General features: G+C 35.6%; 1 protein-coding gene across 4 annotated transcripts in view; it reads right to left on the bottom strand.

Moving 5' to 3' along the window:
- The window catches only part of NBEA (neurobeachin), a 768,499-nt gene that overhangs the window by 483,285 nt on the left and 270,237 nt on the right, over window positions 1-14,977 (bottom strand). The window lies entirely within an intron of this gene.

Here is a 14,977-nt window from a genome sequence, read left to right as displayed (position 1 = left end):
TTTTCTCCCTATCAGAGTCAATTGTTAAACATTTTCCAGGAGGTCAGTGATTAGAATATAACAATGAAATAAAGACTGTAAGAATTAAAAAATGCAGTAAGTAGCAAATAATAATATATGCCTACAAAATTGTTAAAAGATATAGAAATATTATGCACAATAATTATATAGGAAATATCTATTTAGCGCATCACCTGGGCAAGAAAATTGATACTTTTAAAAGCATTAAGAAATATCATTTATAATACTTTTTCATAGCAGCTTTTCAGAAATTAATATATTAGTGTTTTCTTTGATTTTCAGTAATTTTGCTATCACAGTTACAACTGAATTTTAGATATTTGGCTATTAATTTTCTAAAAATCTATCAAGTTATAATTTCTTTGTGAGAGAAACAACCAAAACATTCAAATGCAATAAAGGTGTCTGATCAAGATATTAAAACCTATATAACAATAAGCTTACATTTATAAGTTTAAAAAAATGTTTTGATTAGATTAGAACAAGGTCAGTGGAATGAGAAATGTGAGTCTAAAAATTAGTTGTTGTTGTTGTTTGTCCTTCATTATCTAAGAGGACAAATGACATGAGGAAGGGGATGTCATGACTTGCAAGTAAATTGGATTTAAGTGAGGCAGGGCTGTACAAAGTCACCAGCCTCACTTTTTCTTCTAGAGCCATCTGGGTCCAGTGGCAAGATACAGATCAGGATGATTGGAGATGGCCCAGGATGTAGTGGGAGACCTGGGCCTTTTTAAAAAATTTATTTATTTTTAATTTTTAGCATTCATTTCCATAAGATTTTTAGTTCCAAATGTTCTCTGCCTCTTTCCTCTCCCCATCCCCAAGATGGCGTGGAATCTGATATAGGTTATATATGTACAATCATATTTCCACAATAGTCATGTTGTAAAGAAGAATTAGAACCAAAGGAAAAAACCACGAGAAGGACGAAATAACAAAAAAAAGAGAGAAACAGAGAGAGAGAGAGAGAGAAAATAGAATGCTTCAATCTGCATTCAGACTCCATAGTTCTTTCTCTAGAGGTGGAGAACATTTTCCATCATGAGTCTTTTGAAACTGTCTTAGATCATTGCACTGCTGAGAAGAAGTAAGTCTATCAAACCTAGTTATCACACAATGTTACTATTACTATGCACAATGTTCTCCTGGTTCTACTCACTTCACTCATCATCAATTCATGTAAGTCTTTCCAGGTTTTTCTGAAGTCCACTTGTTCATTGTTATGGAACAACAGTATTCCATTACATTCATATACCACTTTTTCAGGCATTCCCAAACTGACGGGCATCCCCTCAATTTCCAATTCTTGGCCACCATAAAAGGAGCTGCTATAAATATATTTGTACATGCAGGTCTTTTTCTCATTTTTATGCTCTCGGTGGGATACAGACCTAGAAGTGGTCTGGATCCAAGTGTTGAATCAAAGCGTATGCAGTTTTACAGCCCTTTGGGCATAATTCCAAATTGCTCTCCAGAAAGGCTGGATCAGTTCAAAACTCCACCAACAATGCATTAGTATTCCAATTTTCCAACATCTTCTCCAACACTTGCCACTTTCTTGTTTTGTCAGATTAGTCAATATGACAAGTGTGATGTGGTACCTCAGAGTTGTTTTGATTTGCACTTCTCTAATCAATAGTAATTTAGAGCATTTTGTCATGACTATAGGTAGTATAATTTCTTCATCTGAAAACTTCCTGTTCATATCCTCTGGCCATTTATCAATTGAGGAATGACTTGTATTCTTATAAATTTGACTCAGTTTTCTATATGTCTTAGAAATGAGGCCTTTATCAGAGATATTGGCTGTAAAAAATGTTTCCCAGCTTACTGCAACCCTTCTAATCTTGGTCACAATGGCTTTGTTCATGCAAAAACTTCTCAATTTAATGTAATCAAAATTATCTATTTTGCATTTCATAATGTTCTCAATTTTGTTTGGTCATAAATTCTTCCATTCTCTATAGATCTGGCGTAAACTATTCCTTGCTCTCCTAATTTACTTATAGCATCACCCTTTATATCTAAATCATGTAACCATTTTCACTTAATTTTGATATATGCAGTAAGATGTTAGAGACCTTGGCCTTTTTAAGCTACAGTCATTCCCAGGTCTCAGTCTGTCTTAGGGAATGCCCATTCAGAGATTACGGACAGGTAAGAAATGAGGCAAAGAATGGCCTCCCCACCCCAAAAAAAATCAATCTGGTAGGGGAAGACCCTCAGGGTTTCTGGCCAGAACAAAAACAACTGCTATTTACATTCACTCTGAGCAATCAGAACCGAAACAATGACCAAGAAAGCCTTGGGCTGGGACCTATCATTGGCCAATCAATGAAAGCCAAGTAAATTGGTTTTAAGACATGGTCCTTAAAAAGGAAATCCAGCCCAAAATATCTTGTGAGATTTCAGCAATCAAAATTTATATTCCTTTAGGCAGAGAACCCATAGGTAAGCATATGGAAATATATGTAATGGATAATTCTGATGAATTAGATTATAGATTTAAAGTTGGAAGGAACCCTTAAGATCTTCTAATCTAATCCCATAATTTCAAAGATGAGGTAACTGAGAAATGGAGAGGTTAAATGGCTTGTCCACAGTCACACGGGTAATGCTAGTGCCAGGATTCCAGGACCTCTGACACGAAATCCAAGGCTCTAAGTAAGGGATTCTTAACTTTTTAAAATTTATGTTTACTAAGAAGATTTGAGCACTCATTTTGCTCATTATACTTCTATAAAAAGTGCTCTATTACGTTCTCTGTAATGGGTATACAGACACTCATCTCTCATTTTAAGAGTCTCTCAGTCAATAAATATTTAATAACCACCTACTACTTGCTAGGCACTGTACTAAGCTCTAGGGATATAAAGAAAGGCGTAACATAGTTCTGCCTTCAAGAGTTCACAAGCTAATAGGGGGAGAAGCCAACACATAAAATGAAGCTGAAAAAGTGGGGACTGGGAATCTGAAGGAGTCTAGTGCTCTCTTAGCTGAGTCTTGCTTCCTACCTAACTGAAAAGAGAGACTATTCAATTTTAGCTCCTTCTTCTTCCCTACTACACATCTCAAAACTACTCAACATAATCTCCTGTTATGTTTTCCTTTGCTCCCTTCTCCAACGAAGAGGTAAACTTCCTACTGCCAAATATTAATCCTCTATTTGTGTCCTTCCTCTCGCCTCCAAAGCTCTCTGAGAAGTTGTCCCCTTCAATCTTCTTTCTTATCTCTAATTGCTACTTATGAACTATGTCCTTTCCTATGGACCATAAACATGACCAGGCCTGCCCTGTCTTTTAAAAAGTCTTTTTTTTTTAAAACAAAATTTGTTCAATCCTGTCATACTCTTAAGCTATCATCTACTATCTCTTATCTTTTTCAATCTACCTTTCTAGATTTATTACACATTATCCCCTCCTTCACACATTCAACACTCCACCCAAACTGGCTATGAATTAGGCAATTATAAATCAAACTAATTGGACAGTCAAAGTCAAAAAGAAACTGTTAAAGACTGCAGGTCAATTTGTCAGGGGATTTCCAGTGGCGTACCCTAGACACCTGTGCTTAGCTCTGTGCTATTTAAATATTTTCATCAACAATTTCAAAAAAGACACAGATAATATTTTCAAATTTATAAAGCCCAAGTATTTGTCCTTGGACTCCTCTTTTCAGTTTGTACTACCTTAACTTGGTGATGTCATCAGCTACCATGGTTTCAATTATCATCTATATGCAAAGAATTCAAAGAGCTATATATTCAGCTAGAGTCTTTTGGTTGAGACTATGTATTTTCAAACTCTTCTTGAACACCTGAAACTGAATGTCATGTAGGTATCTCAGACTCAACATGTCCAAAACAGAACTCATTATCTTTCCCTGAAAAGCCTCCCTACTTCTGAAACTCCCTATTACTCTCTAGGGTAGCACCATACTCCCAGTCACTCAAGCCGACAACCTTGGTGTCATACTCCACTCCTCAGTCATCACACGCATCCATTCCATTGACAAATCTTGTCATTTGTAACTTCACATATATTCCCTTTCTTTCCACTCATATAGCCACAGCTTACCTTTAGAACTTCATCATCACTTACCTGGACTATTGCAATAATTACAGTTCATAATAAAGATAAAAAAACATGAAATTTGGCCACAATCTGCTAAAAACAAAAGAATTCTTGTAATTTGTCCCATAAATAGCTTTAGTTTCTTTAATAGATAAAGTAACTATTATATAAAACAATTTAATATATCTTTTATTGTCAAAAACCATGGATTGATTGATAGTAAAGAATCTAAGTGTAAAACCAACAGGTACATAATTTTGGTGATAGGTATTACAGTACTCCCACCTCAATTCCATCACCAAGCCAAAAAGTGTTAGAATCATGAGTGAACACATTTTGATAGAAATCTAGATTTCTAAATCATAAAGTTTAGGGCTTTGGGTAGTGAGGGAGAGAATCAAACAATTTTATGAGGATATGATACTAGCAAACACAAAGAAATAAAGAGAAACAAGAGAAGTTGAGAGAAAGAAGCAGCAGTGACAACACCAGAATTCTGAAAGGAAGAGAGGATGGCAGTAGCAATGATTCATCTCTTTTTCTCTCTTGCTAGCAAAGAAGCATAGTTAGAGAATCAGTTTAAAGAATTAGGCATGCAGTGAAAATAAAAACGAGAATGATTAGTGGAACAGCAATGTTTATGTATGGTATATATTTGCTACTATTGCTGCCACAATCTCTGCTATGCTGCCTATTCCCCTCTTCACTCAAGCAGAAAACAGTGATTCCAGTATTGCAGGGCATTTTAAGGAATAAATTAGGGTAACTTTACGGAAAGTGATAATTAAGTTATTGAGGGAGAGAGAAGGGACATTGTTTAGCTTTCAAAAAGGTCACTTCAACGCTTCTGCTCAGTCACGACAACAAAGTCTATGTGTAGCCAAAATGAGTTACCACAACAAAAACAATCTAATTAAAAAGGGATTAAAAGGAGAGAAAGAATTAAATTTATTTTATTTACTCTTTTATTTTAATTGATTTCACTTAGTCTCTAATTATGTATGAATCTGTATAATTTTACACCAAATCAATTCATATAATACTATCATTCATGCATGCCAAAATACTAAAAAAAAACTTCTATGTGTGAGGCAGCAAACAAAATATTTAGACCCACAATAGTATAGCATTTTAAATACTATATCAATGCTGGATAAGCAATACCCTAAAGCAGGTGTTCTTAACCTGGAGTCCATGAACTTGTTTGTCTTTTTGAAATATTTTGATATTTATTTCAATATAATTATTTTCTTCTGCAATTGTTTGGATTTTATGCACTAAAAAAAAAAAATTATTCTGAAAAGGCTTCCATAGGTTTTGCCAGATGAAGAAGGGATACATAAGACTAAAAAGGTTAAGAACTTCTTATATAAAGGGATACAGGCACTGAAATGGCTCTAGTGATGGTGACAAGAGGATAAAAAAAATTGCAGCATCATCATAACTTTTAAAAATCCTACCTTTTTACATATATTCTCGGTTTGTGTCTTATTACAATATTATGACGATCACATGAGAAAACACTCTATATTATTCAGATCAAGAAAAAGCAGCTTAAAAACTTCCTTGCTGATATTCAGCTATAAGTTCCATGCATTTATCTACTATTTTTCATTTCTTTATAAGCACTCTTCATAAAGCAACAACAAAAACCCCAGCAACATTCCAAATGACATACTCGCTGATAAAAGAGCATCAAAGGCTGTAACTAAAAAATCATGTATTAAGAAACTAAAATATGAAAAAAAAAACTTCGAAATGGCCAATATTTCCTTCTCTAGGACAAAAAAATATTGCCTATAGTCCTTGTTATTAGAAATGAAATCAAGAAGAATTTTCATACTTCCCTCTATCCATGCCTTTCAGTTGAGGCTCTTGACTTATCTCACCAGATCCAGTTTACAGTGGACACAATGAACAATAAATAGCATCCGCATCCAGTGACTAAACCTTAGACATGGGAAAAGACTTTTTCATTCTCACTTGTGTAATTTTTACACTATAGAAATCATAAAAATAAAAGTATTAATAGCTCCTCACAATTGCATATATATTCTGTTTATAAAACATTTTCCTCACAACCACTCTATAATGCAGGCAGGGCAAGAATGATTACCTCATTTTACAAGTGGAGAAATTGAGGTTCAAAGATGTACTTGGGGAAGTGGAAGGAGGGGTGGATAGCATCAGGCAAAGCCTCAAATCAGAATCCTATGAGTCCTCAAAGAAATTAACTTCCCACAAGACCATGCCACTGAACCACTCAAATAGCCAGGATGTTTGGGAATATCACATGAAGTTAGAAATCCTGATAAATGGCTATTCTATCAGCTCTGGAACACTACATGCCCACAATCTTCTCTGATTGGTTCCTTTACTCCATTCAAAAAGGGGAGGTAAGAAAATTACAGTTGTCAGTGCTTAAAAGAAACCACAGTCATTTCTAGGAGCTCATGTTATAACGTTTGGCCCCAACTACTAGAAATATCTATCAACTAAAACTAATTTGATTAAAATTTTCAAATAAGCATAATCTAAATATAAGTAAAAATAAGAGTGGATTGTACATTAATACACAAAATGCAATGAGAACATCTTTTCAAGCAAATATATATTGCCTGGTAAGATAAATTTTTTAAAAAGACGATGAAATTGAAATTTATCTGAGTCTCCAAGTCAACTTTTTGAGAATTTTGAAGTATAATATGTTAGCTGATAATGTCATGAAAAAAAATCTATTTATATCTACATCCTTTCATTATTTTCCTTAGAGTTTTTGTCTCACATATACATAAACTAGACTGTTGAAACTATAACAAGTCCACAAATCAAGTCAGGTAAAATTAAGTATTTGTTCTCATTCTCTCTCTCTCTCTCTCTCAATTACTAGAGAGCATATGGTCCACACTAGCCTTTACTCTGAATTTGGCTGATTTATGGACTTAGTTTAGAGACTTAGCTTTACTTTAGCAGGGTAGCTAAGCATCTGTGATTATTTATAGTATGTTTTTAAAGTAAGAGAGCTACGTGAAACACGTGACTATAGTCAACAGAATTTTAAGTTACATCAGACAAATGGGGGGAAAATAAAGACACTCAGAAATGTTTGATGCTTCTATACGTATTGGGAAAAGATCTTTTTACAGGCCAAAGATGATATCCTTTACCTTCTTGGACAGCAACTGAAGTACAGCTAACCCTAAATTAAAATGTTAAATCTAATATATACTCTGTACCTATATATTCCAACCTCTCAATGCTAGTGTCTTCCCTCTATTATTTCCTATTTTCCCTGTCTTTGCTTGTATATTTGTTTGTTGTCTTCCGCACTAGACTGTGAGTTCCATAAATGTAGTGACTGTCTTTTGCCTCTCTTTGTATCCCCAGTGCTTGGTAAAGTGCCTGAGAATGCTTAATAAATGATGACTGATTGACTGATATGCATAAATGCAATTCCTTGCAGATAAAATGTACAATGCAAAAACCTTTAGTAATAGTAAACAAAAAATAAATTCTAAATGAGAGGTATCGCTGCAAATCTATTTTTAAAATACATGCTTACATAAATATAAATTGTGTAGTACCTTAATTTAACAAAAAAAAAATCAAGTCAGGAAAATAATTAGAACTAATAGTATTTCAAGGAAAATGCATTCATATTAAAACAAAAACATATATTTGTAGATTGATTTTAATCAGAACAAACTAATGAAGTATTTTAGAATGTAAAGAGCTATGAAAAATTATTACTAGTTTTCAAACCTATATTAAAACATTAATTTTTATTACTGTTTTTACAGAATTTGGAATTAATATTAAAGGATGTGCTTCCAATTTTGCTGTCAATTAAAAGCCTGTTTCTTTAACCTTTTTGTATTTCATACTACTCATTTTTAGTACTAAAGAACCTTTAGTGTTTAACCCAGTTCATTTAAATGGGAAGTTAAGCATGAACAGCAGCAACAGTATAACTGATCACATCTGTGCATGTTATTACAATGACAGTAGGCTTGTAAATTTTCAACAGTTCTCATCAGTTTCTGTTGCAATAGGCCATGTCAGTATACAAAACAGGAACATTACTAGCCTAAGTGATCTTAACCTTGTCAGAAACAGGCAGTTGGATGCCAGATGCTTCATTTTCTTACTGTTTTTCATTGAATCTAATGAGTTTGTCTATTACTTTTAGGGGAAAATATGAGCTTAAATTCAGTAAATGACATGGTGTCTACAAGGTGACCTCATCTGTTACATGTCTTCCTAAAAATATCTTGTTTTACTGTGATTTATGAAGTGTTTTTCAGTATTTATTACCTATTAAGTTACTCAAATAGCTGTTTTCCAAAATGTCTACACAAAGAATAATAGGAAATAAAAATCAGGCAGCTTTCAAAATCATTCTTGCTGCTCTTTGATTATGACATTTTTATCTCAATTTAATTCTCTAAATAAATTCACAAAAGGAAAAAAAAATTAGGAAACTCAAAATAGAAGGAATCATCACCAAAGTACTCTCTCCACTTCTACCCTAAGGATTTCTAATCACTTATTCTTGGAAGGGCAAACTTTGAAAACATGAGCAAAAAGCAATGTTATATTCTTAAGGATTTTTTTATATCTACATGGAAAATACCAAAAACTATAATGAATAATAATTTAAACAAAGGGTTATTTACTATAAAAATAATAAAATGAAAATTTAGGAAAATGCTACAAAGGAAAAACAATTAGACTTTTAGAAATGATAGTTTAATCTTGGGCTTTTTAGCTCTTAACTAAAGTATTTCTCAGAGAATGAATTCTACACATATGTCTCCATTGGAATATTATCTCCTTACCACATGTACAAATATAGAAACTCTTTTTTGTGGTAGCCAAGAATTTGAAATTGATGGGATGCCAATCAATTGGGGAATGGCTGACCAAGTTGTGGTACATGAATGTAATGGAATACTATTGTTCTATGAGAGAGGATGAGCAAGAAGATTTCAGAAAAACCTGGAAAGACTTACATGAACTGATACTGAGTGAAGTTAGAAGAACCAGGAGAACATTGTACACAGCAACGACACAGTGTGATGATCAATGATGATAGACTTAGCTCTTCTCAGCAATAAAATGGTCCAAGACAATTCCAAAAGACACATGATGGAAAATGCAATCCACATCCAGAGAAAGAACTACGGAGTCTGAATGTAGATCAAGGCATACTATTTTCACTTCTTTTTGCTTTTTCTTTCTCATAGTTTTTCCCTTTTTTCTGATTCTTCTTTTACAATATGACTAATGTGGAAATATGATTAATATGATTGTACATGTATAACCTATATCAGATTGCCTGCCATCTTGGGGAGGAGGGAGGTAAGGGAGTAAAATTTGGAACTCAAAAATCTCATAAAAGTAAAAGTTGAAAACAAAAAAAAATGCTGGTTGGATGGAAAATAAAATAAAATAAAATACACAAGATTACCAAGGGGGAAAAAGAATGTTAGCTCCTTGAAGGTAGGAACTACATTTTTGCTTCTATTGTACCCAGTCTAGTAAGTGCTCAAAAAATCCTTGGTGACTGACTTTTCTTCTGCCCTAAACCAGCAAATGTGATAGAGGTAAATGGGACTTTATTACTAGAGCCAAAATTTTAAGGACTTCATTTCCTCACCTGGCTGGAAGTCACAAAACAACATAGCTACTAGCATAAATAGAAAAACAGACAAACCACAAAGGGCACTTAATTTGCTTTTCAAACCACTGGTCTAATATGGGCAGGATTTCCTTATGTTTGACCTTAACTTCTACACTGAATCAGCTATATGGGGGGGGGGGGGAATAGGAAGGAGGAGGAGAAAGGCTATTTTTATTCTTTTTTTTAAAATTTTTTTTATTTATTTTTTATTTTTAGTTTACAACAGACAGCTCTACATAATTTTGAGTTCCAGGTTTTCTCCCCTCCGTCCCCCCTCCCTCCCCAAGACGGCATGGAATCTCATATAACTACCACATATAACTTCGTATTGAATTAATTTATACACTAGTCAAGTTGCGGAGAAGAATTATGACCAATGGAATGAATCATGAGAAAGAAGAAACAGAACCAAAAAAAAAAAAACAAAAAAAACCCCAAAAACAAAAACAAAAGAGAAGAGAAAAAGGCGAGCAAGAAGTGTGCCTCAATCTGCATTCAAACTTCATAGTTCTTCCTCTGGATGTAGATAGCATTCTCCATCTCCACTGAGTCCTTTGGAGTTGTCCTTGCACCTTGTGTTGCTGAGAAGAGCGAAGTCTGTCAGGGTTGGTCTCATGGAATCCATTTATCTGTGGTTGTGTACAATGTTCTCCTGGCTCTGCTCCACTCACTCAGCATTATGTTTTTCCAGGTTGTTATGAAGTCCGTATCATCTCCATTTCTTATGGCACAATAGTATTCCATTACCTTCATATACCACAGCTTGTTCAGCCATTCCCCAATTGATGGGCATCCCTTTGATTTCCAATTCTTTAATGGCACACACCAAACAAAAATTCTTCTTTAAACTTGGCAAGCCTTTTATGTGAAGGCAAAGCCTTCATAAATTTAAGTTTTTACAGGGATGCACATCTATGTATTTATCTCCAGGGGGAAAGACTGGCATTAATAAATGTGAACACCATTCTAATTTTAAAGCAATTTTCCTTGGCTCCTAAACAGTGACTTACCCAAGACACTTCAGCTAAAGGAGAAATCACCACACCTATATAATCTGCTTTATGTACAATTTTTTAAAAAGTTTTTATTCTAATACCATGGAATGCATTTTGTTAAAATATTAATGTGAACTTGTTTTTTAATGGAAATAGCATTCTGATTAATTTTGTGGCTTAAAATCCTTTCCAGCCCCAATTCACCCTATATTCCTATTAATGGGCTGCTAACCATATAAAAGAATCACTAGTCAATATGTTCACCACTATAAGTAATACAAAAATTAATCACAGTTTACTTTCAAGGAGCTTAAAATCTAAATTTTTAAATAAAATTCTAGAGTATAATAAAAATTTTTGAGAAGTTCTTGGAGGCAAACAAATTAACATCGGAGGACAGATTATTTCTGGTCTGAAAGGCCCAGGTAAGGTTGTTTACATGGAGGAGGCGGATACTGAAGGATATTTTGAAGGACTGTCAGGATTTTCACAAATGGAGATTCAACTCAATTCAAGTATTGTATTAAAGGCCTATTATGTGAAAGATCAGTGCATTGTCTTTGAGGTTACAAAAATTAGAAAAAAAATGTCCCTGATGTAATTAAGCTGAAACCTAATAAGCAGTAAGAGAAACAAATAGCTACAATATTGATTAGATGGTGAATACGTACATAGATAATTCAGAGTATCATAAGAAAATCAGGGAGGGAAGGGTTATTTCAAAATGGGAGGGATCAAGGAATACTCTACAGAAGATGTTTTCAAGTAGGGACTCATAGGAAGTTTGTTTTTGTTTTTTTTTTCCTAACTGGCAGAGGAAAGAGATGGAAAACCATTCTAATTCACACACAACAGCATGAAAAGAGGCAGTAAAGGGCAGAACGAGATCAGGTAAAATTGAGTATATGGAATACACTGGAAAAGCACACTAGTCAGATTACAGAAACCAATGGCTATTATGAAAAGCAACAGGCAAAATAGACAGCAGGAAGTCACTTACATTGGTTGTTTTGCAGGGGGAACATTCTTAAATTTTTGTAGAGAACTGATAAGACCTAAAATTAATAAGATATCTTTAAGAGTAATATAAAAGATGGATTGGGGGGTGGAGCTGAGACGGTGGCAGGAAAGCAGGGCCTTAAGTTCATGCTCCCACCCAAATCCCTCCAAACACCTGTAAAAAATGGCTCTGAATAAATTCTAGAGCTGCGGAACCCACGAAATAGCAGAGGGAAACAGATCTCCAGCCCAGGAGAGCCTAGATGGTCGCTGGGAAGGGTCTATTGCACGGTGCTGAGAGCAGAGCAGCCTAGTGTGAGCCATGCCAGGACAGACCAGACCCAGAGTCAACCAGCCAGGACAGGCCTTGGGGCCATGGAACAGCAAGCTGTGGCAGTTACCAGACTTCTGAACCCACAAACGCCAAAGAGCAGGTTAGGGAGAAACTGTGGGATCCAATTCAGAGCAGTCAGGCCACCAGCTCTGGGGGTGGAGGGAGTCGTACAGTGGTGGTGGTAGCAGGAAGCTCCTGAGGCTGCCTCTAGAGGGCCAGTGTCAGCAGCTTCCTGAGTCCCTGGCTCACATGATGGAAGGAATCTAGCAGCAGATCAGAGCAGGAATGCAAGGAGCGCTTTGTGGGCACAAAGGCATGTTCTCTTGCTGTGCCCTGCTTGGATCTGAATTACAGTCCTGGTTGGCGGTTCTTGGGGGAGGAGGAGCACTGCTGTGACAGAGCCTGGGCTGATGGTGGAGTAGAAGTAGCTCTGAAAACCGCAGTGCTTGGACCCTAAAGCTTGGGACAAAGTGCTCTCTACTCTACAAGCAGTCATATCCTGACAAAAAGCTCAAGGGTCAAGTAGTTGGCTGGGAACATGAACAGGCAGCCAAAACCAATTCAGACTCAAACTCAGACTCAAACTCAAACTCTAGATTCCTTTTTTGTTGACAAAGAAGATCAAATCATCCAGCCAGAAGTCAACAAAGTCAAAGAGTCTACATCAAAAGCCTCCAAGAAAGACATGAACTGGTCTCAGGCCATGGAAGAGCTCAAAAAGCATTAGGAAAAGCAAGTTAGAGAAGTAGAGGAAAAATTGGGAAGAGAAATGAGAGTGATGCAAGAAAACCATGAAAAACAAGTCAACGACTTGCTAAAAGAGACCCAAAAAAATACTGAAGAAAATAACACCTTAAAAAATAGACTAACTCAAATGGCAAAAGAGCTCCAAAAAGCCAATGAGGAGAAGAATGCCTTGAAAGGCAGAATTAGCCAAATGGAAAAGGGATCCAAAAGACCACTGAAGAAAATACTACCTTCAAAATTAGAGTGGAGCAAGTGGAAGCTAGTGACTTGATGAGAAACCAAGATACTATAAAACAGAACCAAAGGAATGAAAAAATGGAAGACAATGTGAAATATCTCACTGGAAAAACCACTGACCTGGAAAACAAATCCAGGTGAGAGAATTTAAAAATTATTGGACTACCTGAAAGCCATGATCAAAAAAAGAGCCTAGACATCATCTTTCAAGAAATTATCAAGGAGAACTGCCCTGATATTCTAGAACCAGCAGGTAAAATAGAAATTGAAAGAATCCACCAATTGCCTCCTGAAAAAGATCCCAAAAAGAAAACTCCTAGGAATATTGTCGCCAAATTCCAGAATTTCCAGGTCAAGGAGAAAATAATGCAAACAGCCAGAAAGAAACAATTTGAATATTGTGGAAACACAATCAGAGTAACACAAGATCTAGCAGCTTCTACATTAAGGGATCAAAGGACTTGGAATATGATATTCTGGAGGTCAATAGAGCTAGGATTAAAACCAAGAATCACCTACCCAGAAAAACTGAGTATCATGCTCCAAGGCAAAATACGGACGTTCAATAGAATAGAGAACTTTCAACCTTTCTCAGTGAAAAGAGCAGAGCTGAATAGAAAATCTGACTTTCAAATACAACAATTAAGAGAAGCATGAAAAGGTAAACAAGAAAGAGAATTCATACCGGACTTACTAAAGTTGAACTGTTATGTTTACATTCCTACATGGTAAGATGATGTGTGTAATTCAGGAGACCTTTTTCAGTGTTAGAAGAGTTGAAGGAAATATAGACAGAGGGCACAAGATGAGCTGAATATGAAGGAATGGATGGTATCTTAAAAAATGAAATAAACTTAATGGATGAGAGAAGAATATATTGAGAGAGGGAGAAAGGGAGAGATAGAATGGGGTAAATTATCTCACATAAAAGTGGCAAGAAAAAGCAGTTATGGTGGAAGGGAAGAGGGGGTAGGTGACAGGGAATGAGCGCATCTTACTCTCATTGGATTCAACTTGAGGAGGGAATAGCATACACACTCAATTGGGCATCTCACTCCACAGGAAAGTAAGGGGAAGGGGATAAAAAAGGGGGGATGAAAAAAGGGAGGGCAGATGGGGGGAGGAGGTAATCAAAAGCAAACACATTTAAAAAGGGACTGGGTCAAGGGAGAAAACTGAATAAAGGGGGACAGGATAGGATGGAAGGAAATTTAGTTAGCCTTTCACAACATGAGCATTGTGGAAGTGTTTTGCATAATGATACATGTGTGATCTATGTTGATTGCTTGCCTTCCTAGGGAGGGTGGGTGGGAAGGGAAAAGGGGAGAGAATTTGGAACTCAAAGTTTTAAAAGTAGATGCTTAAAAAAATTTTTAAAAGTTGTTTTTTGCATACAGCTGGGCAACAAGACACATAGGGAATGGGGCATAGAAATCTATCCTGCCCTACAAGAAAGTAAGGGGAAAGGGGATGGGGGGGGGATGTGGTGAAAGAGGAGAGGGCTGACTGGGGAACAATGCAATCAGAATATATGCCATCTTGGAATGGGGGGGAGGGTAGAAAATGGGGAGAAAATTTGTAACTCAAAATCTTGTGGAAATCAATGTTGAAAACTAAAATAATAAATATATACAGAAAAAAAATAAAAGATGGATTGGAAAAGATTGAAAATGAGGGGACCAGTTAGAAGGCTGCTATCTAGGTAAAGAGGCAAGAAAAATGAAAAGGAAGTGACAAATGTGAGAGGTATTGTCAAAGAAGACTGAAAGGGACTAGACAACTAATTGCTTAAGGAATAACGGAGAGGAAATTGACAGGGATGATTCTAAAGATCAGTCATGTCAACAAAAATGGTATTGTCATGAAGAGAAATAGAAACTGAACC

This window comes from Trichosurus vulpecula, chromosome 2, assembly GCF_011100635.1.
Source record: "Trichosurus vulpecula isolate mTriVul1 chromosome 2, mTriVul1.pri, whole genome shotgun sequence".
In the NCBI taxonomy this organism is placed as follows: Eukaryota; Metazoa; Chordata; class Mammalia; order Diprotodontia; family Phalangeridae; genus Trichosurus; species Trichosurus vulpecula.
This window is presented reverse-complemented; position numbering and strand designations above follow the sequence as displayed.